Below are 27,223 nucleotides of genomic sequence, written 5' to 3'. Positions count from 1 at the left end.
AGTCAGTTGTGATTAGTTTATATATTTCTGTTTAAATGTTAGATTCTGTTTGCTAGTATTTTGTTGAGAAACTTGCATCTTTATTAATAATGATACTGTTCTATTATTTCTTTTCTTGTAATTTCTTTGTCTGGTTTTGCTATAAATTTAATGCTCACTTCCTAAAATAAGTGAGAAGTGTCCCTTTCTCTTCTGGTTTTTTTTTTTTTTTTGGAAGAGTTTGTGAAAAACTGATATTAACTAAAAATATGTTTGGTAGTTCTCACCTTAAAGGCATCTAAAGTGGGCTTTCCTTGGTGGGATTTTTAAAGTAACTAAATGCATCTCACTAAATGCATCTCTTTAACTCATTATAGATCTAATTAGATTTTCCATTTCCTCTTAAGTCAGTTTTAGTAGGTTTTATCTTTTTAGAAGAATTTTAATTTCATTTAATTTATTGTTGCATAGTTGTTTATGCCCTTATTCTTTTTATTTCTATAATGTCAGTAGCTATGTATTTTTTCATTCCTAATTTTAGTGATTCAAGTCTTCTCTTTTTTCTTGGATTCTAGACATAGGCATATCACTTTTGTTGATCTTTTCAAGAATCAACCTCTATTTTTATTAATTTTTCTATCTTTAAATCTCTGTTTCACTGATGTCTGCTTTAATCATAACTATTTCATTCCTTCCATTTTCTTTAGGTTTGGTTTGTACCTTTTCCCCTAGTTTCTTATGACGTGAGATGAAGTTATTAATTTTATATCGTTTTCTTTTTTTGAGATATTTGTAGCCATCATTTTCCTTTAAAGAACAACTTTTGCAGCATCCCATAACATTTTATATGCCATATTTTTATGCTTTTTTCTCCTCCCCTCCTCTCATTTTCTTTCCATTCTAATCCTGACTTCAGCTCTTCTCTAGGCAAGCATTGATTCATACATTGGATCATTTTTGATGAACTTTGTTTAGGAGACTGATATTTTAGTCCCTAAAACTGCTACAGTATTCATGTGGCAAGACACTTGGACTATGATGGAACAAATACCTAATATTATCCATAAACTAAGGCAAATAATACCTTGTTTTGGGCTTTGCATTTTTTAAGTTTCCACATATTATAAACGCATAACACACACATTTATTTAAAACAATCACAGCTCTTTCACAATATAGTTTATTCACTGAACATCTGTTCTTGTAACTAACAGTGTCCAATCTCTGGGAAAACACTTCTATTTCTCTTGCCTTTAAAATGAAAGACAGCTACATGTACATGCTGTGAAAGTTTGTGGCTTGTGCTATTGCTTCTGTTTTGGAGAGAAAATATGAATTTTTTGTCTACTTTTCCTCTCAGATACCACGTACTACAGATCTTTGTTTCTCAGGGGTGCTGAGCATCTGTATTTGGGTTTTTCTTGATATGGTCTATATCTCCAGAAGTACTAAGAAACTAGTTTAAAATTTTCAATATGGCACATGGAACCTTAAGTTTTCTTTTCCATATTGAATATTAAACAATTTAAATTGCTATAGGTTTAATATATGTTATGACTTTTTCAGGCCAACTTTGGGCAAATTATTTTCCCCTGTCTCTATTCAAGGGCATGGTGCTACCATGTGGGGGCCCCTTGGGCACAGACTTGGGAAATAAGGCTTGTGCCGTCAGATGTGTCATTTTTGAGCAATCAACCCTGGTGCTAACTCTTATGTGTTTGAGTTAGTTTTTAGCAAATTTACATTTTGTTCATTAAGTTTAATGTCCCTTTAATATGTATTGGGCACCTGCAATGTAACAATTAAAATGTTAGTCAGTGAGGACATGAAGAAGAAGTCATTGCTGATATTCTCAAGGAGCTTTTGACCAAAGATGTAAAAAACTGATGATTGTTGTTCGGTCACACAACCGTGTCTGACTCTTTGTGACCACATGGACTGTAGCTTGCCGTGTCTCTGTGTCACTCACTATCTCCTGGAGTCTGCCCAAGTTTATATCCATTGCATTGGTGATGCCATCCAGCCATCTCATCCTCTGATGCCCTCTTCTCCTGCCCTCAATCTTTCCCAGCATCAGGGACTTTTCCAATGGGTTGACTGCGTCAGGTGACCAAACCCAGGAGCTTCAGCTTCAGCATCAGTGAAGTATTCCACTTCACTTCAGTGAATATTCAGAGTTGATTTCTCTCAAGAATGACTATGATTCGAATAAAAACAATAACTCAGCTTTGATTATTGGGGACTGCCCTGGTACTCTAGTGGCTAAGACTTTGTGCTCACAATGCAGAGGGGGTAGATTTGATCCCTGGCCAGGGAACTGTATCCCACATGCCTCAGCTAAAAATCCTGCATGCCACAACTTGGACCTAATGCAGCCAAATAAGTGAATAGGAATAGAATGTTTAGGACTTTCCTGGCGGTCCAAGTTTAAGACTTCGAGCTTCCAATGCTGGAGCTCAGCTTCAATATTTGAGCACTTGAGAAGAGACATGAATGGAAACCTGAGGTTTAAAGAAGGAAAATAAACTTTCCCAGGTTTGAATAAAAGTTAAAATAGCACTAGAAATAAACACTTATGATTTTTATATGAAGAAGAGTCCCAGAAGGTGTTATCAAATTGATTTAGAAAAAGGAAGAAAGAAGAGGCATATTTACATAACTTGGAGCTTAAACCTCAAGTCTGTTCTTTCCACCTTCTAATCACTTTTCATAGGCACTCACTCTTTTTTTCTTGAAAGTTTAATTCTGACATATCATCACACACAGTAGCATTAATACATTGTCTTTCATGAACAAAATGGGCAGGGATTATGATCAATAGCAGGGTCAGTTAGCTTCTTAGGCTCAGAGCCTCCAGACACATGATTTCTAGATCATCTTAGTTTACACCAAGGTACTTACAGCTAGAGTGCTTATATCCTGGTTCTCCGTCTACCTTTGTAAATAATCTTGTGACAGTTAGAGAGCCCCTCTTCCTCATTTTTTTTCATCTACAAAATAAGAATACTACCCCATAGGATTGAGTTTTGAGGATTCAGTGAAATGATATTATGTTGCCAAAAAGTTCATTTGGGTTTTTCCATGACATCAGTATATGTGAAGTGTTCAGAACTATGTCTTGCACAGAATAACCTCCTATAAATGTTAGCTTTTACCAAAATTATTAAGGCTTGGATATATTTATCTTCTCAGAGTGTCATAAAGTAAAAATAGGAAATTCACATTATATGGCAGGATAAAGAGAATTATATTCAATGAAAAGGCATGGCTGACATAGAGGAAGTGGTGTTGTGGGTCAGAGGTATGAGAGTGAGGGCAGCCGGAAGTACACTGTGCTTTTCTCTCAGTGGATATGGCGGCTCTGTTGAAAGAGATAAAGTCTGGATAGTTAGCAAAGTTTTCTCTTAGATCCAGATATCTTTTGAACTGTCATTCTTTTCGATGTTCTCATGATTTTCACCTTCTCTGGTTTTCATAGGAGTTTTTAGGGAGAGACGCCACCTCAGGGACTGTTACCAAGATCTTGGACCAGAAGTCACAAAATGGTTGTTGTTGGTTTTTGTTTTTTAACTCAAACCTCGTTGAAAACTGTAGGATAGCACAAAGGATTTCATAAGAGTTGACCAAGCCTCTTCACCTCCCACCCCATCTGCTCAAGTTAATTAGATAATGTCATATTCAAAGAAAGTAAAGATGACTTTTACTGATGACATCAAATGACAAAGATAATTTTAAAATAATAAGGCTACTTTATGATCTCAAAATGCATCTATGAAAATTATCGATGTTTGCTTGGCAGTAGCAGAAAGCCTTGGAGACTTCTCAGCTTTATAAGAACTGGAATTCCCTCCTTCTTGGTGACTGCCAGGTCTCCCTGTGCCTGGCAGAGGGCTGATACATAGTTAGTTGCTCAGTTAGTTGTTCTTGGATGAGCATGTGGCTTCTGGGATAAAAATCTGGCTACAGTAAGATGATCAAAAGGATCAGAGAAGGAGACAACATTTGTGTAAAGCTTGACCAGAAAACTTCACGCAGCAGAGTAATAAAAATGTAAAAGAAACACACCACGCACCTCCTATGAGACAGAAACTGAAATTGGACAATCAAATTAGATAGAATAATTTCAAGTGTCCACTCAACAGATGCCAAATCAGGATGAAATCTTAATTAGAAACAAACTTATGTGAATGAATTCTACTTCTTAAAATAGGCTATCTTAAAATTCACAAAGAAAATCTCTATATTAGCTTGGTTCTTTGTAGGGAACAAAAAATTGTGCCTTATTTATCTGTAAGGAAAATAAGAAGCAGCCCCCAAATTTAGATACAGTGATCTTAGGGGGAAAGGAAAGTGAGCAAGAAAACAGACATTCATCATGAGTTGGAATTTAGAGATTGAAAAATTGACAAAATAAGTTGCTAAGTATACCACGAAAGGGAAACAAATGGATAGCACATAAATCACAGTAAGCGCAAGAGTCAAGTTTTCACAAAAGAGCCCTGAAATGAGGAAAATTATCTTTTCAGAAAGGGGAAAATAAGAGATGAGCATGAAACCAGGGTATCTCACAATTGTGGCAGGTCAAGGCAGGTCAAACATTATGTAAATCAGAAAAATAATTAAGGAAAACCTGCAAGGTTGTCTAATGCCAATAATAATTTCTGTAAGCACAGCAAAGGCAGAAAACCAGAGAGAGAAAAAATTGGCAATGGTTGTGTAAGGCTACACTTGGGAATGAAAGAGAGAGAGCAAGGAGTAGAAATGAATTCTTTGCTTGGGGGTTTTCTGAGGAAGACATTAAAGGCATCTCTGATCCCACATTGTCTCTTAACAAAGACAGATCAAATATACTAGATCAAATGTCAAGAAATGCTAGGTATATTCTGTACATAATTGAAGAACTAGATGAAGACAAATAACCTGGGCTAAGATCATCCATCCTAGGTTTTTTCTTCAGTAAAATGCGTTTGCTCCACCTACTCTTAGACCCATCGTCTAACATGGAAGCTATTTACAAGCGTCTGCCCTGGGCCTGGTTCCACCCGGGTGAGAAGAACATGATGGCAGCTGGTCATCTGCTGAGCCACTCCAGTAGAGACCCTGCTTACACCCCAGGAGAGACTCTGCTGTGTGTTCTGTTCTAGCTTCTCCACGGCCTCCATGCTGCAAGGTGCATGCTCTCTTCCCATGAGCACAGTCACTGCCCTTGCAGACCTTAGAAGCCTCTCTTCCTCTGCTCTATATAAACGTGTGTACTTGAGACCTATTGAACATCTGGCTCCTGACTTTGTTTGCCCAGGGCCTGGCACTTGGCAAGGGTTTTGTTTCTCCTTCCCTGTGCTGTGGTCACAGCATCTCTCACATCCGCTGGACCCTCTGCTGCTAATGACCTGTCAAGAGAGTTTCAAAGGAACTCGGGGTGAAACTACGGAGTCATTGGCATAAATATGCAAGATGGCATACATGGGCCACTCTGCCGTTTTATTGCTGAGAAAACTCCCCACCATGAGTGAAAAGAGTTCCCTGGAGACCAGAGAGTTGCAGACCGATGAATCTCATTCTCTTTTGGGCACACAGGTGGGATTTGTAACAAAGGATTCTTCCACTGATCACTGCAACCTGCATTTCTGAGACTTTATCAAAGATGACTTAAAATGGCATAGTAGATAGAACAGGTGCACCCTGGGAATCGAAGAATGTACACGTTGGACATAATTTGGAAAAAACCTTCTGCAAGAACAAAACGTATTTTATTATTATTATTTTTTTGGCCATGCCATGCTGCTTATGGGATCTTATTGTCCTGATCAGGGATTGAACCTCTCTGCAGTGGAAGTGCACAGTCCTAGCCACTGGACAGCCAGGAAACTCCCCAAAATGCACTTTAATTTTTGTGTTTTTTTTTAAGATACACTCACATACATGGACCTTGAATTCTATCCCACAATAATTTTCTGTTTGGAGATAAACCATGTTTTGGATTCTGGTTCCTGAAAAAAAAATGATGGAGCCTGAGTTGTAAGATACTTCTCTAAAATCAACTGGAAAGAGGTTAGAGGGCAGTTCATCTGAGAAATGAACACACACAAAAATAAGAAACCTTGAAATTGGGTGTCTCAGTAGCTGAGAGTAGAGGTCAGCCAGACACAGCAGTGGAAGGTCACTAAGAGTGGTTTTTAAATTCTGCTCTTGTTTGTTCCTCTGCAGTAGGTTAGGCAATCACTGCTGATTTCATCATCTCAGCAACAGCTCAGACCACCTGGTGTTGGAAGGCAGTATCTATCTAGCCATAGAAAGGACTGCTGGGTTAAGTAGCTGATGCCCAGTGACTGACGGCTGTGAGTCATTTATTTCTCCATCCCATTCTCTTCCAAACTCCCAGGGCAAATGAATAATTACTAAAGAGGCTAGCCCTTCCCAATGTTGCTTTATTCTAGTGGTTGAAAAATGGACCCCTAATTGGTACAGTGTAACAACAAACGGAAGTAGGAAATGCTGCCTGCAATGGAATGTTCCCCAGGGTTCATCCCTTCACTTTTTCTGCAACTCACCAAGGAGGACACAAACTCCTAGGGACTGGGGATTGGTCCTTCTTCCATACACATTACCTGATAAAGTAGCAGATATATTCAGGGGAACATGAGTCCACTGACCAAAATAACCAGGCAGTTGAGAAATTGAACTCAAAGAGAGACAATAGACCATACAATATGGGAATTACTGGAACTGATGAATCAAACAATAAGCAAAACATACTCAGTGAGCTATAAGAGGCTATGGAGCAGAAAAATTCATACTAAGAATCAAGCAGAAATATTAGGTTTGAAAAAACCAGTTACAAAAATTTAAGAATACAGAAGCTGATATGAACAATAAGATGGCTACAGATGAAAATCAATCAGTGAGTGAGAAATTTCTTCATATTGAAGAAATCTCTTTGTGGGTGACAGGCATGAGTAAAGACAGAAAAATTAATAGAAAAGTTAGAAAGAGAGTGGAAGTAGTAGAAAAGGATAAGTCCCAGGAAGAGATAAGAGAAAAGTTTAAAAATTCCAACTACTTATCTGAAAAAAATTTGTCCTCCAAATTTCCTAGTAAAGAAGGAAAATTCTCTTTATTTTTTTACTCTCAAGCAGGTGCACTGCATTGATCCACAGGTTCATATACTGCCTTGACTACAGAAATATCAGGGGAAAGATACATTAATTCCATAGTATGTGTGTCTGTGTATGCCTTGGTGGGGGAGAAGTGATGTGCTATGGGCCATGATGTGTAAATAAACAAGGAGAAATCAGAAAATATGCTGTAATTTGACTTAAAAATTTTGCTAAAAATTTATTTGAAATGAATGTACATATGTGCACACACCCGCACGTACACATACCCAGAAGTTACCATTGTGGTGGTGGTTGTGTTGCTCATGCTTGGGAGATTCATATAGGAGAAGAAATGAGGAAGTCAAATCACCAAAATAGAACAAAAATCATTTCTTTGGCTCCAGAGTTGTTAGAGTTCCTGTAGGTATTTGGAATGATTGAGCATCATGAAAACTTTTAATAATTTCTTAGGAGTTTTCAATAAATCCTCCAATTTTCTGATACACGGAGGACTTTGCAATACTCAGATTCCTAACAGATGTGCTATGTTGAGCAGATTGGTAGTGTCATGTAGCTTGGTTTCTTTGTCATAGTAGACTTATCTTGACCAGGACATGCATACAAGTTAACAATGAATTTTTCTTTATTTTTAATATTTATGTTCTTCTAGATAATCCAGGTGCTTATGGTTGTTTGAGCAAAGAAAGTGAAAGTGAAAGTCGTTCAGTCGTGTCCGACTTCTTGCAACTCCTATAGTCCATGGAATTCTCTAGGCCAGAATACTGGGGTGGGTAGCCTTTCTCTTCTCCAGGGGATCCTCCCAATCCAGGGATCGAACCCAGGTCTTCTGCATTGCAGGCGGATTCTTTACCAGCTGAGCTATCAGGGAAGCCCTAATAGCTTGTTTGAGGAAGAAGATAAGTATTACAAAGGGCCAGGCATGAGGAAAGTTCAAAACAAAGTATAATTTTTAATCCTCGGAAATGTAAAGCCTAAATGGACTAATGTTTCATTAAAGTCCATTTATTAAAGCTAATAAATTCAAATGGTTCATATGGATTTGTCCACTAGATTTCACTGCCTAATTTATAGGGATCCTCTGAAGTACCAAAAGAGGTAAATTTATATATTATTCATGCAATGGGTTTAATTTTATATGTCAACTTGTCTAGGCTGTGGTGCCCAGTTATTTGGTCAAACACTAGTCTTGATGGTGCCATGAAGCTTGGTTTACCATCTGTTGAATGAAGCACCCACAGTCATGTGGCTGCACCTTATCATCCCTTGAAGGTCTTAAGAGCAAAATCAGAGGTTTTCCTGAGGAGAAGAAATTCTGCCAGGAGACTCACATAGGACTCTGCCTGAATTTTCAGCCTTGTGGCCTGTCCTACAATTTTCAGACTTGTTAGCCTCTACAGTTGTGTGAGCCAGTTCCTTAAAATAAATCTTTCTCTGTGTATCCAATTGGTTCTATTTCTTTGGAGAACACTGACTAATGTATAATAGCTCACAAATTCAGGGAATTCTCTGGATAAAGAGGCACTAGACAACTCAGTTTATTTAAATGTAAGTAATAGGCAAAACAGCATTAGGTTTATTCAAATGATATCACATTTAACTTCTAGATATCTCCTACTGGTGGTGGATTAGTCGCTAAGTTGTGTCCGAGTTTTGCAAATCCACGGATTGTAGCCTTCCAGGCTCCTCTATCCATGGGAATTCCCGGATAAGAATAGTGGAGTGGGTTACCATTTCCTTTTCCAGGGGATCTTCCCTACTCAGGGGTCAAACCTGGGGGTCCTGGATTGCAGGTGGTCTCCTACATTGCGGACAGATTCTTTACTGACTGAGCCACCAGGGAAGCCCTGAGTGTAATCAGTTTCATTCCTTGCATAGTCAGTCCAGTCCAAGCAGCCCTTCTCTCAAATGGACGAGTAAGACAGCCTCACAAGTAGTTTGCTGGCTTCCAGTTTGCATTGTCATCTCTCTCCCCTCTTACCACATGATCAAGGACAATGTGAAATGCTATCCAGCCCAATCATATTGACCACCCACCCCTTTGAAGGATATGTGTGGTCTAGTTTGTCTTGCTTTGGGCTCTTTTTATTTTGTTGGTGCCCCTCTTGTTCTGACCACATAGACCTCTTCCAGTCTTTTCTACTTGAAATATTTCAATCCACTGGAAAATGTTTGCAGTGTTGTTCCCTGGTGGCTCAGATGGTAAAGAATCTGCTTGCAATGCAGGAAACCCAGGTTCGATCTCTGGGTTGGAAAGATGCCCTGGAGAAGGGAATGGCAACCCTGTCCTGTATTATTGCCTAGGAAATCTCACGGACAGAGGAGGCTGGTGGGCTGCAGTCCATAGGGTTGCAAAGAGTTGGGTACGACTGAACGATGAACACTTTCACTTTTACTTTTTCAAGCATAAAGTGGCTCTCCATGTCTGGAAGAACTTTGGACCATTCTTCAGAGAAGCTCTCCTGGCACTAGTTTAGGGGAGATATTCCTAACTTTGACCAGACCCTAATCCCATTATTCATATGCTTTCACAGCATCCTGTAGCTCTCCTTTGTAGCAATTATCACAACTCAAGTTTTATGTTTGACATCAGTGTGATAATATAATTAGTGTCTATTCTACTAGATTTTAAGCTTCATGAAGACAGGGATCATGACTGTTTTGTTTACCTTGTATTCTCAGGAAATAGGAGAAGGTGCAACAAATAGCCACTCAATAAATATTTCATGAATAATTTGATTTATGGATTCATATGTCATCCATTTACAATGATACAAACTAGAGATATTGGGGTTACGTCCTAAACACCTGAGTCTGGCAAAATATACTCTGATGTAATTTATAAGATAATATTTAAATGAAAAGAAACAAGGAGAAATACATCTTTTAAAATTCAATTTTATGCAATAAATCAGAAATGTAAGTTTCAGGCATATAAGATGCCATGAATCTCAGTAAGTTTTCATTTGGTTTTTGCTCTGAAATGTTATGTGGTTTTAGATTATGCTCAGCAGAATATATTCATATAGCTGTTATAAACTTCTGCCTGGCAATCAGTAGAGAAAGGAAGAAGCAATGTAAATCAATTAGAGAGTTGCTGATTCACAAAATGTAAGAGTTTAATGGAAACTTTGGCCAGTACATTAGATGTTATTAAGTGCATGGAGTGGCATGCTTGGTGGATTAGCTGAGTTGGTTAGATTGAACGATATGATGGGGAAAACTCAGAGTCAAGCAGAAGCAAATACATGCAAGAAGCTGGGAGTTTTTCTTTTTGTTCTTAAAGCTCAATATTTTTAAGAAATGGTTAGTAGCAATTATAAAATAATGGCATCCTGTTATTATAGATAAGGTGTATGAAATGCCTGATAATTAGTTTGATTTATTTATCAGTATAGCTCATTTAATAATATAGTATGAAGTTATAAAATGCTTATAAAGGTCATTTAACTCAAATCCCCACCTCCCGTTAATGGGGAGGTACCTACTCAACCAAAGGGATGATGGTGGTGGTGGTTTAATTGGTAAGTCATGTCTGACTCTTTGCGACCCCATGGACTGCAGCCCACATGACTTCTTTGTCTGTGGGATTTCCCAGGCAACAATACTGGAGTGGGCTGTCATTTTCTTCTCTATGGGATCTTCTTGACCCAGGGATGGAGGATCTCCTGCATTGCAGGCTGTCTCCTGCATTGCAGGCAGATTCTTTACCGACTGAGCTACCAGGGAGGGGGTGATAGTTGGGTTTATTTCCAGATGATCAGTGAGTTTATTGCTTCCATAAGGAAACTCCTAATTTCAGACAGCTCTGATTTGTAGAAAATCTTTTCTCTTTTTAACTTAAACCTACACCTTGGTAATTTCATCTTTGTGTCCCAGTTTTAGATCTACATAGAATAAATCAAATACCTTTCCTGCATATCTTCACCTCTTTCATTAAATGAGAAAGTTGCCATGCAGTCTGATTTTCCTTAGGCTAAACAGTCTTAGATCATTAACCATTATAAGCTTTCTTGATAAGCATCCTTTCTCCTTCTAAATAATCTTTCACTTTTAAAAACTGTTTCCTTAAATATGTTAGTAAGAACTGAATACTCTGGCAAGAGCAAAACACAAAATGCAGTTGAGACTATTACTTCAGTGGATTTAGAGATATTACTCCTATTAAAATTTATGTTATCTATATGTTTTTGTTTTGGTACAATTGTAGACAGTTGAGCTTGCATCCAATTGAAACCCCAGGCCTTTACCCATGACTACAATTTCTTCTTTCTCTGTGATTTTTAAATTAACTTTTTAAGTTTCATGTAAAACGTTTCATTTATCCATATAAAACAGAATCTCATCAATTGTAACTCATATTCCAAGATACTACGATATCCCTAAATCTTCATTTAACTTTATGTGATTTATTGATGACTCCTAGATTCATGCATGTGAAAATTGATAGGTATGCCTTTTGTATCTTAATCCAAAATTATGATAAAATGCTGATTAGTGCAGACTAAGAGTATTGAGTATACTCACCTCAGATCTGTAGCTATCATTAATCCACATTCTACATGTGACTGTTCAAGTTGTTGGGAATCTATGTAACTGTACCATCTTCCAATTCTTATTTCTCCAGGATTCCTCCAACAATGCTGAGAGAGTTTACCAAAATCTATTGACATTTTATGATAAATATTCTTTTAAAAATTATTTTGAGTACAGAGAACCTTGTCTAATTATTACTTGATGGTCTCAGAAGAAGGTAATGACATTGTAAGGACCTAGTCTTTCTCCCTGTTGTGGATCTGCTTTCTTCTGGGATGCACTAATTCTGATGCAACTTGTCTCTATGTGGGAGTCTTGGGGATCTAGTATTATATACACAAACCTCCATGTATACTTCACATATGGCAGATAAAGGGGGCACTTTCTCAGTTGCCAAAATTCTCATTTTGTTTCTCTTTGTTTGATCTCTGTTCACTTTTGAATCAGTCTCTGTGCCTGAAAGATAAGATATTCTCTGATGTGATAAAACCTATAAAAAATAAATTCTCCATAGTGAAGGTCAGATTACTTGCTAATTGTATATGAAACTAAATATATTTTTACTTCCTTATTATAGCCAATTATTACAAGTTTCTTTTCTAGCAGTTCTCATAAATCATGATTCTTTTTGTCATCACTTGTCCCCTTCCTTTTCTCAAAAAAATTTTATCATGGAAAATTTGAAACATATACCAAAGTAGGTGGAATAGTGTAATGAACCCCTATCTATTATCACCCATATTTAACAGTGATCAGTTATAACCACAACCTAGTTTCATTCCTACCCCTTACTCCCTTAATATTATTTTAAAGCTGCCCTCAGACATCCTATTCCTTAATTTATACATATATTATTGTATATCTCTAAAACCAAAGGACTCCTTTTAAAAATAACCATAAAATTACCTTAAGTAAAAAATTCTCAGTAATTTCTTAGTATCATTAAATTGCCATCTGTTTTCAAATTTTGTTAGAATTTTTATTTATATGTATTATATATATATATATATAACATTTCAGAATCCAAATAAAATTATAATGCTATGACTAGATGATATCTTTTAAATCTTTTAATCTTCTGTCTCCTTTCTCTTCCACTCTTACTATTTTATTTTATGTCTATTATTTATTTATTATTTGTTTAATTTTATAATTTCTGTGTTGAAGAACTTGGCTCATTTGTTCTAGAGAATTAGCTGCACTGTAAATTTTGCTGATAGCATGTCCTTGGTGGAATTCAACACTACTTATTTTGTATAAATTGGTAGTCTGACCTAGGACTTGGTCAGATTGAGTGTCAAGGGTTGTCAGCAGGACTGTTTTACTACTGACGTCACAGAGTGCCTGGTTACTAGCAGTCCCTGATATTTGCTGTCTAGATCAATTATTGATCCATTTATTTATGGTGATATTTTACTTCACTCATTTCTTCTTTATTTATTACCCAGAGTGTTTTTATAAAAAGACACTTCCCTTTATCTTGATTTAGTTACCCTGTCTTCATATGATATGGGAAAGTAGCATGAATATCTGATTATTTCCTTTTATTCTTCAAATAAAAGATTTCAAAGAATACACTGAACCATTAAGTAATGACCAATTAAGATAACATTTTCTTTTTAACTATTATTTGAATTAATAGTTTGAAATATGTTTAATATGTTTTAATTCATTACAGTTTTAGTTCTAATTCTTGCACAAATTTTCCCATTTTTGATAGTGGGAGCCTTTTGAAATTGGCTCCTGAGTTATTCTGACCCCAAATTTAGTAGTCTTTGCTAATTTCTCCAGTATGTCAAAATATTCTGGACTCATAACAGAAATGAATCAGCCATTTCTCTAAATCCTGTTTCCTTTAAGTGCAAAATGATATATAGAGACTACAATGTTTACAACAGGAGTGTGTGTTGCTACTGGTTTAGACATTGTTTCTAAGTTTTTTCAGCGAACAAAGATAGGATTGCTTTTTAAAGATAAAATATATCATGAGTTTATTTTGATATTTCTATGAGTTTGAAAGTAAGAATAGTAAGGGTTTTTTTTTTTTAAAAATTATTGAAGCATGGTTGAGGTACAATATTATATAAATTACAGGTGTACAAAAGTGATTCACAATTTTGAAAGTCTGGGAAAATTAGACAACTGGGAAAACTAGACAGCTGGGATAACTAGACAGTTACATGTAAAAGACTGAATTGGAGCACTCCCTAATACCACCCACAAGAATAACAGGTTATTAACTTGGCTTCTTCTTTCAATTATATTAATTTTATTACATGGGAAGAAATGCCGTTCTCAGTGGAGGTGCTGGAAATGGTAAAATGTCCCATAATTTCTTATTTGCTTTATCATCTAACACACAGAGGTAAAAATCTACTACTGCACTACTACAAACAATTTTGATTAGTAAAAACATTTGAAAACCCTGTTTGTACTTTTTTCTCTATAACATATTCTACTAGTCATGTAACATTGAATTATTGTGTTTTAAAATCTCTTGGAATGGGTCATTTAACTGAATACATATCTAACTTTATTTTTGGCTTTCTTGTGGCTCAGCTGCTAAAAAATCTGCCTGCAAAGCAGGAGACCTGGGTTCGATCCCTGGGTTGGGAAGATCCCCTGGAGAGGGGAAAGGCTACTCACTCCAGTATTCTGGCTTGAAAAATTCCATGAACAGTATTGTCGCAATGAGTTGGACATGACTGAGCATGAAATGAAACTTTCACTTTCATTTTTATTTTTAGTCAATATTGATTAATTTTAATGTTTTTAAAATTGGGAGGATATTACTATAGTTTTAACTCAAATATTTTAAAGATATGTTCAAGGAATTCAAGCTTCTTTGCCTGTTCACTCTATTTTGGCTCTTCTATATGCTTACTGAAAAATTTACGATCTATTCCATTATTTGTGTTTAAGATATTTCTTGAATATATAAAACCTTTAAGCTGGTTTTAACATGTTTTCGTCACAATTTAAACACTTTCTTAGTTCCTCTCAGAACAAGAAATCCCTGGCTTCTTTTGTACTGTCCCTATTCCAATCTTGAAATCAGTCATTCCTCCACATATCCTTGGTTTCTTGGGGTGGAGAATGGAATTTATAAATCAAGATATGAGGGCTAGGTATGCTGTCTCATTAGTTTTGAGGTGTCTCTGTCTCTAGGCTGTCTTGGTGAACAGAACTGGCGTATATACATATTCATATCTGTATTTATTTCTACAGTTATCTATCTATATTGAGTTCCATAGATGTTCAATAGTACTTCCAATTTCAATCCAGATACCACAGGATTCACTTTAGTTTTCTCCCTTAGAATGTTTGCACTTCTTTTCTCTGACAGTGAGAAACCAGCCTTTCCTTATTGTTAATAGGTTTACTCCGTTTTTTGTTTGTCTGTAACCAACACCACATTACTGCTGTTGCCTCTCCTGCCTATGTGACTGTCTTCTTTATTCCTCCTGTCTTTACGTGGGGCCATCTTGTTGTGAGGAAGCTATTCTTATTCTGCCTGTGTTGGGATTCCCCATGCTAAGCCACTTGCCAAACCTTCCTGTACATCCCGCTCAGCACACTTGGGTTCTGAAACTCCATGCTGGTCGCTCGTCTCCGCTGTGTGGGTGTCATCGTCACTATCCTCGGGCTGACGCTTGTGTCGGGTCGCGGATTTTCCCCTTTCTTACCGCTGTGCCGACGCCTGCATTGCTGGGTTCCATCTAATGCCTTTTGGAGCGAGTTGTTCGGGTAGGAAGAGAAGTGAAGAAATAAAACGGGAAAGAGGAGAAGGGGAAAGTGGAGAACTGACATCAGGCTATTTTTAAAAGAAATGTTTCTTGTAGCGCTGTCATGCAGATCCTCCACGTTGACATTCAACATGTGCCAGTTTTATGCGGAATGTAACTTGAGGGCTTTCTGCACATTATTTTGTTAGATATGATACATTGAATTTTTGAGCTGTAAATATAATTACCTATAGAAACATCAGCTGAAAAACATTATACAGAAAGTTATATATATTTTATAAAGTTTGAGTATTAAAAACCAAGTGGCATTCTACTAGGAAAATATTAACTAGGGAGATGGCCAAACTGCACAGCAAAAAAAATAGTACTCCTTGATCAAATGGAATGTTATTTAAGATATATTAGGATGGTCAATGATAGGCAGTCTATTTACTAATCGCCTCATTAGTAGATTTTAAGAGAATTCTCGTGTTGTCTTAGATGATGAAAAGATATTGAATAAAATCTGTTCTTGACCAAAAAAAAAACAATTTTAAAAATAGAAATATATTTATCTCATACCAAACACCAGCATCATGATTATTGGTGAAATACTATAAAAATTTCTACTAACATCAGGGATAAAGAAGGATGCCCACTAATTCCCAGATTATTAAACTTTTTTCTCAGGAAATATGAATACAAACAGACAGTTAAAAGATGCAGAATATGTACAAATAAAAAGCATAAGAATATAATTATATGCAGATGTTATAATTGTCTCCTTGAAAATCTAACATAATTAACCAAACAGACTATAAATAAGAATAATTCAATAAAGTGTCATAATATAAAATTAATATACCAAAATCGGTTGTCATTCTAAAGATAAACAAAGTCAGTAAGAAAAATAATGATGGTTAAAAAGATCCCATTTATAATAGCAACAACAAAAACAGTACAATTATAGTAATAAATTTAACAAGGAATGTTCAAGAAGAAAATTTATAAACTTTATTGACAGTTGTAAAAGATATTTCAAACAAATGAGAGAGCTTTTTTGCCTTCTGTTTGCATAATGCACTCTCTCACAAAGTTTTTTTCCTCTCAAATTAATATAAATAAAATATTAGCCCCCCCAAACATCAGCAGGTCTTATTTTAAGACCTAACCAGTGTGATTCTGAAACTCATGGAAAAATTAAGAAAAAGATATATCCAGGAAAAACTTGAAAAAGACATGTCACAGGGGAAAATTTTGGTATGAATCACTAATATATGAATAGATTGATTAATGAAATAGAAAAATGAGTCCAGAAATAGATTCAAATATTCTGGAATTTTAGTATATGTTAGAGATGAATTTCATTCAACAGTGGAGAAAACAAGTTATTTTGTAAATGGTTTTAGGACAACTGAATGAATTTGCAGAAAAACATTATTTCCTTCTTACTCTGAAGAAAGTTCTCTTAGATCAAATGCTGAAATAAAAAAATGAAACATGAAAGTTATAGAAGACAATATAATATAAAATAGTTATATTTATTAGAGTAAAAGATGTTCTTAAATGCTACACAAAGTCCTAGACACATTCATATCAGAGTGATAAACTAGATTTCATAAAAATTTAAGAAGCAAACTCAACAACAACAAAAACTTAAATTAAGTCAAATGGCAATTGATCACCTGATATATGTCCTACACATATCAGGTGCAGAATATGAATCTTCATAATGCTTAAATTATACCTAGAAATGAATAGAGAATGACTGACAATGAGGCTCCATAGAGGCTGCAAAGATTATGTACTGCGTGAATCCAGGGAGGTCATTCATATAGAAGTGAATCTTACACACCTGCTTAAGGCAGCCTTAGTCAGCTGCACAGTGGAAGTAGGGGTAAAGAAAAGCAACAAAATGATACACTGGACATAACTGTCGAAAAAATTTTAGATTGTTCATTTAAAAACTAAAAATTGACTTTAAAAAGGGTTATTGTTTTTTAAAAATTTATTTTCTCAGCAAAATTGTGCAGACAACAGTTGACTACCAGACATAGTTGGGACTGCTATGGCTGTCCAGTGTGTAACACTTCACCTTCCAATGCAAGGAGTGTGGATTCCATCCTAACCCGGCAGATGGGATCTCACATGCCTTTTGGCCAAACAACCAAAAGATAAAATGGAAACAATATTGTATCAGTATTGTAAATTCAATAAACATTTTAAAAATGGTCCACTTCAAGATAAAAAAAAAGAGAAATGGTTACTTTCATATATTATTTGAGGAATGCAAATTGGCTCAAGTTCGATGAGTCAGTTTGACAAATATTTATTAAAAATAATATGTGAATATTGAAAATTTTCCAATTAAATTAATTTTATTTATCAAAGTATAGTTGAGTATGAAAAGGCAAAAAGATAGGAAACTGAAAGATGAACTCCCCAGGTAGGTAGGTGCCCAATTTGCTACTGGAGTAGAGTGGAGAAATAACTCCAGAAAGAATGAAAAGATGGAGACAAAGCAAAAACAACATCTGGTTGTGGATATGACTGGTGATGGAAGTAAAGGCTGATGCTATAAAGAGCAATATTGCATAGGAACCTGGAATGTTAGGTCTATGAAACAAGGCAAATTCACTTCAGTTCAGTTCGGTGGCTCAGACATGTCCGACTCTTTGCAAACCCATGAACCACAGCAGACCAGGCCTCCCTGTCCATCACCAGCTCCTGGAGTTTACACAAACTCATCTCCATTGAGTCGGTGATGCCATCCAGCCATCTCATCCTCTGCTGTGCCTTTCTCCTCCTGCCCTCAATCTTTCCCAGCGTCGAGGTCTTTTCAAATGAGCCAATTCGTCACATCAGGTGGACAAAATATTGGAGTTTCAGCTTCAACATCAGTCCTTCCAAGGAATACCCAGGACTGATCTCCTTTAGAATGGACTGGTTGGATCCCCTTGCAGTCCAAGGGACTCTCAAGAGTCTTCTCCAACACCACAGTTCAAAAGCATCAGTTCTTTGGCACTCAGCTTTCTTTATAGTCCAGCTGTCACATCCATATATGACTACCGGAAAAACCATAGCCTTGACTAGATAGACCTTTGTTGACAAAGTAATGTCTCTGCTTTTTAATATGCTGTCTAGTTTGGTCATAACTTTTCTTCCAAGGAGTAAGTGTCTTTTAATTTCATGGCTGCAGTCACCATCTGCAGTGATTTTGGAGCTCCAAAAAATAAAGCCACCCACTCTTTTCCACTGTTTCCCCATCTATTTGCCATGGAATGATGGGAACGGATAACATGATCTTCGTTTTCTGAATGTTGAGCTTTAAGCTAACTTTTTCACTCTCCTCTTTCACTTTCATCAAGAGGCTCTTTAGTTCTTCTTCAGTTTCTGCCATAAGGGTGGTGTCATCTCCATATCTGAGGTTATTGATATTTCTTCCGGCAATCTTGATTCCATCTTGTGCTTCCTCCAGCCCAGCGTTTCTTATGATGTACTTCACATATAATGTAAAGAAGTAGGGTGACAATATACAGCCTTAACGTACTCCTTTTCCTTTTTGGAACCAGTCTGTTGTTCCATGTCCAGTTCTAACTGTTGCTTCCTGACTTGCATACAGGTTTCTCAAGAGGCAGGTCAAGTGGTCTGGTATTCCCATCTCTTTCAGAATTTTCCACAGTTTATTGTGATCCACATAGTCAAAGGCTTTAGCATAGTCAACTGAAAGTAGTCAAACAGGAGTTGCCAAGAGTGGATATCGACATTTTAGGAATCAATGAAATAAAATAGACTGGAATGGGTGAATTTAACTCAAATAATCATTACATCTGCTACTATGGGCAAGAATCCCTTAGAACAAATGGAGTAGCCATCATAGTCAACAAAAGAGTCTGAAATGCAGTACTTAAATACAGTCTTATAAACCACAGAATGATCTCTGTTTATTTCCAAGGTAAATCATTCAATATCACAGTAATCCAAGTCTAAGCCCCAATCAGTAAAGCTGAAGAAGCTGAAGTTGAACGGTTCTATGAAGACCTACAAGACCTTCTAGAACTAACACCCCAAAAATATGTCCTATTCTTTATAGGGGATTGGAATGCAAAAATAGCAAGTCAAGAAATAACCTGGAATAACAGGTGAATTTGACCTTGGAGAACAGAACGAAGCAGGGCAAAGGCCAATAGAGTTTTGCCAAGAGAATGCCCTGGTCATGGGAAACACTCTCTTCCAACAACACAAGAGAAAACTCTACATATGGACATCACCAGATGGTCAACATTGAAATCAGATTGATTATATTCTTTGCAGCCAAAGATGGAGAAGCTCTATACAGTCAGCAAAAACATGACTGGGAACAAACTGTGGCTCAGATTATGAACTCCTTATTGCCAAATTCAGACTTAAGTTGAAGAAAGTAGGGAAAAACACTAGACAATTCAGGTAAGACCTAAATCAAATCCCTTATGATTATATAGTGGAAATGACAATTAGATTCAAGGGATTAGATTTGATAGACAGAGTGCCTGAAGAACTATGGATGGACATTTGTGACATTATACAGGAGGCAGTTATCAAGACCAATACCAAGAAAAAGAAATATAAAAAGGCAAAATTGTTGTCTGAGGAGGCCCTTCAAATAGCTGTGAAAAGAAGTGAAAGGCAAAGGAGAAAAGGAAAGATGTACTGATTTGAATGCAGAGTTCCAAAGAATAGCAAGGAGAGATAAGAAAGCCTTCCTCAGTGATCAATGCAAAGAAATAGAGGAAAACAAAGAATGGGAAAGACTAGAGATCTCTTCAAGAAAATTAGAGATACCAAGGGAACATTTCATGCAAAGATGGGTACAATAAAGGCCAAAAATGGTATGGACCTAACAGAAGCAGCAGATATTAGGAAAAGGTGGCAAGAGTACACAGAAGAACTATACAAAAAAATATCTTCATGATGCAGATAACCACGATGGTATGATCACTCACCTAAAACCAGACATCCTGAAATTCAAAGTCAAGTGGGACTTAGGAAGCATCTCTATGAAGAAAGCTAGTGGAGGTGATGCAATTCCAGTTGAGCTATTTCAAATCCTAAAAGATGATGCTATGAAAGTGTTGCACTCAATATACCAGTTAATTTGGAAAACTCAGCAGTGGCCACAGGACTGGAAAAGTTGTTTTGATTCCAATCCCAAAGAAAGGCAATACCAAAGAATGCTCAAACTATCACACAATTGCACTCATCTCACACACTAGCAAAGTAATGCTCAAAATTATCCAGCAGTCTTCAACAGTTTGTGAACCATGAACTTCCAGATGTTCAAACTGGTTTTAGAAATGCAGAGCAACCAGAGATTATATTGCCAACATCCACTGGATCATCAAAAAAGCAAGATAATTCCAGATAAACATCTACTTCTGCTTTATTGACTATGCCAAAGCCTTTGACTGTGTGGATAACAACAAACGGTGGGCAATTCTTCAAGAGATGGGAATACCAGACCATCTGACCTGTCTCCTGAGAAATCTGTAGGCAAGTAATGAAGCAACAGTTAGAACTGGACATGGAACAACTGACTGGTTCCAAATTAGGAAAGGAATATGTCAAGGCTGTATATTGTTATCCTGGTTATTCAACTAACATGTGGAGTACATCATGAGAAATGCTGGACTGTATGAAGCAAAAGCTGGAATTACGATTGCCGGGAGAAGTATCAATAACCTCAGATATGTAGATGACCTCACCCTTATGGTAGAAAGTGAAGAACTAAAGAGCCTCTTGATGAAAGTGAAAGAGGAGAGTGAAAAAGTTGGCTTAAAACTTAACATTCAAAAAATGAAGATCATGGCATCTGGCCCTAGCACTTCATGGCAAATAGATGGGGAAACAATGATGACTTTATTTTTGGGGGGCTCCAAAATCACTGCAAGTGGTGATTGCAGCCATGAAATTAAGAGACTTTCTCCTTGTAAGAAAAGTTATGACCAACCTAGACAACATATTGAAAAACAGAGGCATTACTTTGTCAACAAAGATCTGTCTATTCACAGCTTTGGTTTTTTCCTGTAGTCATGTATGGATTGAGAGTTAGACTATAGAAAAAGCTGAGCGCCAAAGAAGTGATGCTTTTGAACTGTGCTGTTGGAGAAGACTCTTGGGAGTCCCTTGGACTGCAAGGAGATCAACCAGTCCATTCTAAAAGAAATCAGTCCTGAATATTCATTGGAAGAACTGATGCTTAAGCTGAAACTCCCATGCTTTGGCCACCTGATTCAAAGAGCGGACTCATTTGAGAAGACCCTGATGCTGGGAAGGATTGAAGGTGGAAGGAGAAGGGGACAACAGAGAATGAGATGGTTGGGTGGCATCACCAGGTCAGTGGACATGAGTTTAAGTAAGCTCTGGGAGTGGTGATGGACATGGAGGCCTGGCGTGCTGCAGCCTGTGGGGTTGCAAAGTGTCAGACAGGACTGTCAACTGAACTGAACTGGTAGTTGACTTATATTAATTTCAGGTGTGTGACATAGTGATTTGATAGCTTTATAGATTACACATCTAACAAAGCTATTATAAAACATTGACTATTTTCCCTGTGTGCACGTTACATCCCTGTGACTTATGTATTTTATAACTATCCATTTTTACCTCTTAAGCCCCTTAACCTATTTCACCCCTCCTCCCATCTCTCTCCCCTTTGGTAGTCACTAGTTTGTTTTCTGTTTCTATAAATCTGTTTTTGTTTTGTTCAAGTTCATCTGTTTTCTTTAGATTCTACATATAAGTGAAAATATTTGTATTTCTCTAATTTACCAAGTATAATACCCTCCAGGTTCATCCATGTTGTTGCAGATGGTAAGATTTCATTCTTTTTAATGTCTGAGTAATATTCTATTATCTATATGTATATGACACATCTTCTTCATGTGTTGATGGCCACTTAGCTTACCTCCATATCTTGGTTATTAAAAATAATTCCATTCCTAAGTATTCATTCAAAGAAAATAAAAACACTAATATGAAAATATACAGGCACCGCAGTGCTCATAGCAACAATCTGTGTAAGTATCTTTTGATTTAGCAATCCTGTTTTTAAGAATTTATCCCATGAGTATATTTATATATGTCCCAAATGACATCCATTCAAAGATGCGTTACATTATGGTCTGTAATAGTGCAGAATGAGAACAACTTTAAAACATTTATCAACAAGGACTGATAGAGAAATTAATGAGAATACTATGACTATTAAATGGAATATTGTATGGCACAAAATAGTGAATTGTCTCTGTAGGTATTAATATGAAATAATTTTTTATTTTTCTCCTCATGCATGTATCTGTCTTTGTATCTATTAATCTATCTACCTACCTATTATCAGTCTATTACCTATCTATTATCTATTCCTATTTTTCTATTTTCTATGTATATGTAAGTGACAAAAGATTTAGAATAGGAAAGTCATCATTCATAAGTGTGTGTTTCTCTTTTTGTATATATGCAGTGAGTATCTTCAGCAGGCTATACTAAAAACCGGAAGCATCAGTTGCCTCTAGGAAAGATGACTAACTGGCTGAGACTTATATATCTATTTCATGGTATACCTTTTTGTTCCCTTTGCTCTTTTACCCATGTGTGTATGATATGTATTTAAACTAGTTAAATAAAAGTATAAACAAATTCTTGCTTATGATGTCATTTATTTCAATTGCATAGTTTAGATATAAAGATGCAGAATAAGAAGCTTCTGAGTGACTGAGGTAAAACATTCAATAGGTGTGTTTATCAAGAATTATCAAATAAATGCAACAAAGTATTACAGAAAATCTATCCGAACCCCAAAGTAACACCTTATACGCAATAGAGGATGTCATGTTAAATATTTTCAGCTCCTCTTAGAAATTGGCATGTAGTGACTGTTGTTGTTCAGTCGCTTAGTTGTGTCTGACTCTTTGTGACCCCACGGACTGCAGCACACCAGCTTCTTTGTCCTTCACCATCCCTTGGAGCTTGCTCAAACTCTTATCCATTGAGTCGGTGATGCCACTCAACCATCTCTTCCTCTGTCATCCCCTTCTCCTCCTGCCTTCAATCTTTCCCAGTATAAGGGTCTTTTCTAATGATAGCACGTAGTGATAGCTCTTTCTAAATAAAAAAGAGTAAAGGAACAATATTGATATGTAATATATTTAAACAAAAACAACCAAATGCGCCCTAAACCATACAAATGGCAAGAGTCCCAGGGAGAAGATTGAGATTATGCTATTAACCTTGTTTCCTCCTTTGTGCTTTCAGAACATCTGTTAGAGAACCTACTTTTCTTTTTATTTTATTATGTTATAGTTTGTTTTTACTGGAATTAATTTTTGTGGATTGAAACTCTGCTCTGCCAGTTACTAGGTACATGAACTTTCAGAGTTTTCTCAACCTCCTTAAGCCTCAGTTGCTTCATGTATAAAATGGTGAAAACAGTAGACCTTGCTTCTAGAGTAAATATATGTAAAATGTTCAGTTCAGTTCAGTCACTCAGTCGTGTCCGACTCTTTGCGACCCCATGAATTGCAACACACCAGGCCTTTATATAAAATATAATAAGTATGATAATAAACTATCAATATGTTTGCTTCCTTGCACTCTTCTTTTCTTATCTTTGTTTCTTTTACCTATGTGTTGTTTCCTATATTCATTCTTCTTTTTTCCCTTTTTTTTTCATGTATTTATTTACCTCTATCCTACATTATCTGAGTATATTTTGAATAGTCCACAAATCACAGGGTACAGTTAGCTCATTGCCATCTCCTATGATAGGTTTTGTGGGTAGGATCAGGTCTGAAACTCTTCTCTATTGTTCTGGATTCCAGAGCCCTGTGTCTTCACTCCTCCACTCACTTGAGTCACCCTTCCTGACACACTGGGGCCCTCTGGCCACACTCTCCTGCCTTTTCACTCTAGCAGCAGCCAGTTCCCAGGCTGCTTTTTCTCCCAGTGGTCATCAGTCTGACTGCAATCCAACTTCTCACTGATATTTCACAGCTGGATATTCCTGCCTTGCCTCAGAGCAAATTCGCATAAAAGGGAGAAGACAACAGCACCCCACTCTTGCCTGGAAAATCCCATGGACGGAGGAGCCTGGTAGGCTGCCATCCATGGGGTCGCATAGAGTCGGACACGACTGAAGTGACTTAGCAGCAGCTGCAGAGGCTGAGAAGGAGCACACACTACAGAGAACTTTTAATACTTAACAAAAGCAAGACATTATCTAATTCTCCCATTTATACTCCAGAAAATAATTCCTTTATAGCATAGTCATTCATATCCAGCAACACTGTCACTACCTATCTTTTGACACAGTTCAAGCCCCAACAACTTAAGTCTTTTCTTATCCACAGTATGTCAAAGATGGCAAAACTTCCTCCCATTCTGCTAAAGGCTGGTTTTTCTGCCTTCCCCAGGGCCAGTTACATAATTTGTGTTCACTTAAATCTCAGAATTCACTCACATGATACTATGGTGAGCATGCCCAAACCACACAGTTCAGAAGTTAGGCATCTCTGCTGCTGCTGCTGCTAAGTCGCTTCAGTTGTGTCTGACTCTGTGCGGCAGCCCACCAGTCTCTGTCCCTGGGATTCTCCAGGCATGAATACTGGAGTGGGTTGCCATTTCCTTCTCCAATGCATGAATGCATGCTAAGTTGCTTTAGTTGTGTCCAACTCTGTGCGACCCTATGGACAGCAGCCTTCCAGGCTCCTCCGTCCACAGGATTCTCTAGGCGAGAATAAGGAAGCTGCTTTCTCTAGAAGTGCCTGTCTGTGAAAGTGCCTGATCTGTATAGTTTCTGCAGAGAGCCTCAGAGGATGCAATCATGTAGGGCACATCAAATGAAAAAGTGTTTAGGAGCAAGGACAAACTGCTGAACCAGACCAGCCTGGGATGAAAGCAGACTCTGCTTTCTGGAGGGGAGCAGAAGGAGGAGGGCCCTTTGACTGGAGGATGAACAAAGCCATGTAATGAGGAAATTACCAGTTCTCCAGTTGTGGTGATGGGACCCAGAGGATATTAAAAGCTGAAAATGACTACATTTTTAGACAGAGTATATTCAGCTGAATTTTTCTAAGTTAGGGAAACAGAAAACTGATAACATTTTGTGCATCATCTTTATCTCATCTATTTAAAACCAAGTAATACAGGACTAAAAATTAATTAGAAGAGTAAACTTACTGTGATGAAAACCATGTAATAGATTTCTAGACCAAATATTAAAAATAAACTGAATTATATGGGCTAAATATTTTATTACAGAGAATAATGGGTTTTAAAGAAATGGTTCCTGTAAGAGTGGCAAGAATTCAAGGGTGTTGGAAGCAACACCTGGTGATCTTTTTAATTTCCTTCCTAAGAGTTATTCTTCAGTGCATGACCCTAGTATCAGGTGAGTGGCTGTATTATCACTCAAATTAGTGTCTTTAAATTAATTAGCTGGAGTCAGTGTTTTACAGCCCCATTAGGATTCTAACTAGTTAATCTTTAAATAGTTGTATTTTTAATGTTTAGATAATGGATAAGCAACACTAGTAAATAATTTAGTAATATACTCTGAGTCAAAGATGAAAAAAAAATCACAGACCTCAGATAATTAAATCGCATTTTTATTTACTTATTTGCTATGTGTATGTCAGAGAATTCTCTGAGATAATGTCTGTTAGGAATATGTCAACTCTTGCATGGCCATGAGACCCTATTTAGATGGTTTCACTTGTCCTCAGGGCTATACTTTTTTCTTCGTCTCCAAAATGGCTGTTCTTTGTCTGAGAACTGTATTCTCTCAGCCCACACTTACCCTGCCAGTTCCTTGTCTGACTCACTACTGTCACACTTGTGATGTACTGACAGGCTCTTTCAAAAATGGGGAAGATTCTATCCTGTTTAGCATTTAAGTGATCCATGGGCATATTTTTCTTCTTTATGTATTACAGTCATGCCCAATGATTAGAAAGCTTTCCTTTGATACGATAGTTAGTCATGCCCACTGTCACCCTCTTCTCTTGTCAGTCTCAACAGTGGACAGTTTCATATCATATGACTTGTGCAAGGAAATGTGCTGCCAGCGTATCTTCCCTGCCACCTTATTCCATGGACCTCACTAAATTATATGCCCAAGAAATAGTGTTCTTCAGTGTACTTGTACCACTTCTCAAATTGCTCTTTTGAGAATCCATGTCCTGCTTTCACAGGAAACATCTATTCCATCCTCCCCATCTTCTTCTTTTTGGTCTGTTTGTTTGACAGTGACATAGCTAGAAGGTTGTGTAGCATAGCAGAATAAACCCTGGTCTGGGATGAAAAAGACTTGATCTTGATTCTGAATTTTCCACTTTTTAGTGATTTAAGCCCCATAGCCTTTGTTTTTCCCACCTGGAAATTGGAAATAATAATATCTATATCATGAGTTCATTTGGACAGGTTTACGCATTAATACAGATGAGTCTGACTGGTATACAATATAGTAGCGGCAATTATTGAGGCAAGGGAATTCATGGATTTTTAAAGTAAATTTAGTATAAAGGAAAGGATCACAGACACAAGTCAGGATATGTGACTTCTGTTCATAAGAGAGAGAATGAGGACCTATCTTAGTCTTGTTAGGGCTGTTACGAAACACCATAATTTGGGTGGCTTATAAATGACAGACAGATATTTCTTACAGTTTTGGAGGCTAGGAATTCTAAGATCAAGGTGCCCACATATTCTGTGTCTGGCTGAGGCCCACTTCTTGGTTTATAGACTGTGTCTTTTCTCTGTGTGCTCAACTGGTGGAAGGGAAGAAGGATCTTTCTGGGATTTCTTTTATAAGGGCACAAATCCCATTCATGAGTA

Source organism: Budorcas taxicolor, chromosome 1 (assembly GCF_023091745.1).
Source record: "Budorcas taxicolor isolate Tak-1 chromosome 1, Takin1.1, whole genome shotgun sequence".
Lineage (NCBI taxonomy): Eukaryota > Metazoa > Chordata > Mammalia > Artiodactyla > Bovidae > Budorcas > Budorcas taxicolor.
Note: the sequence above shows the minus strand (reverse complement) of the source record.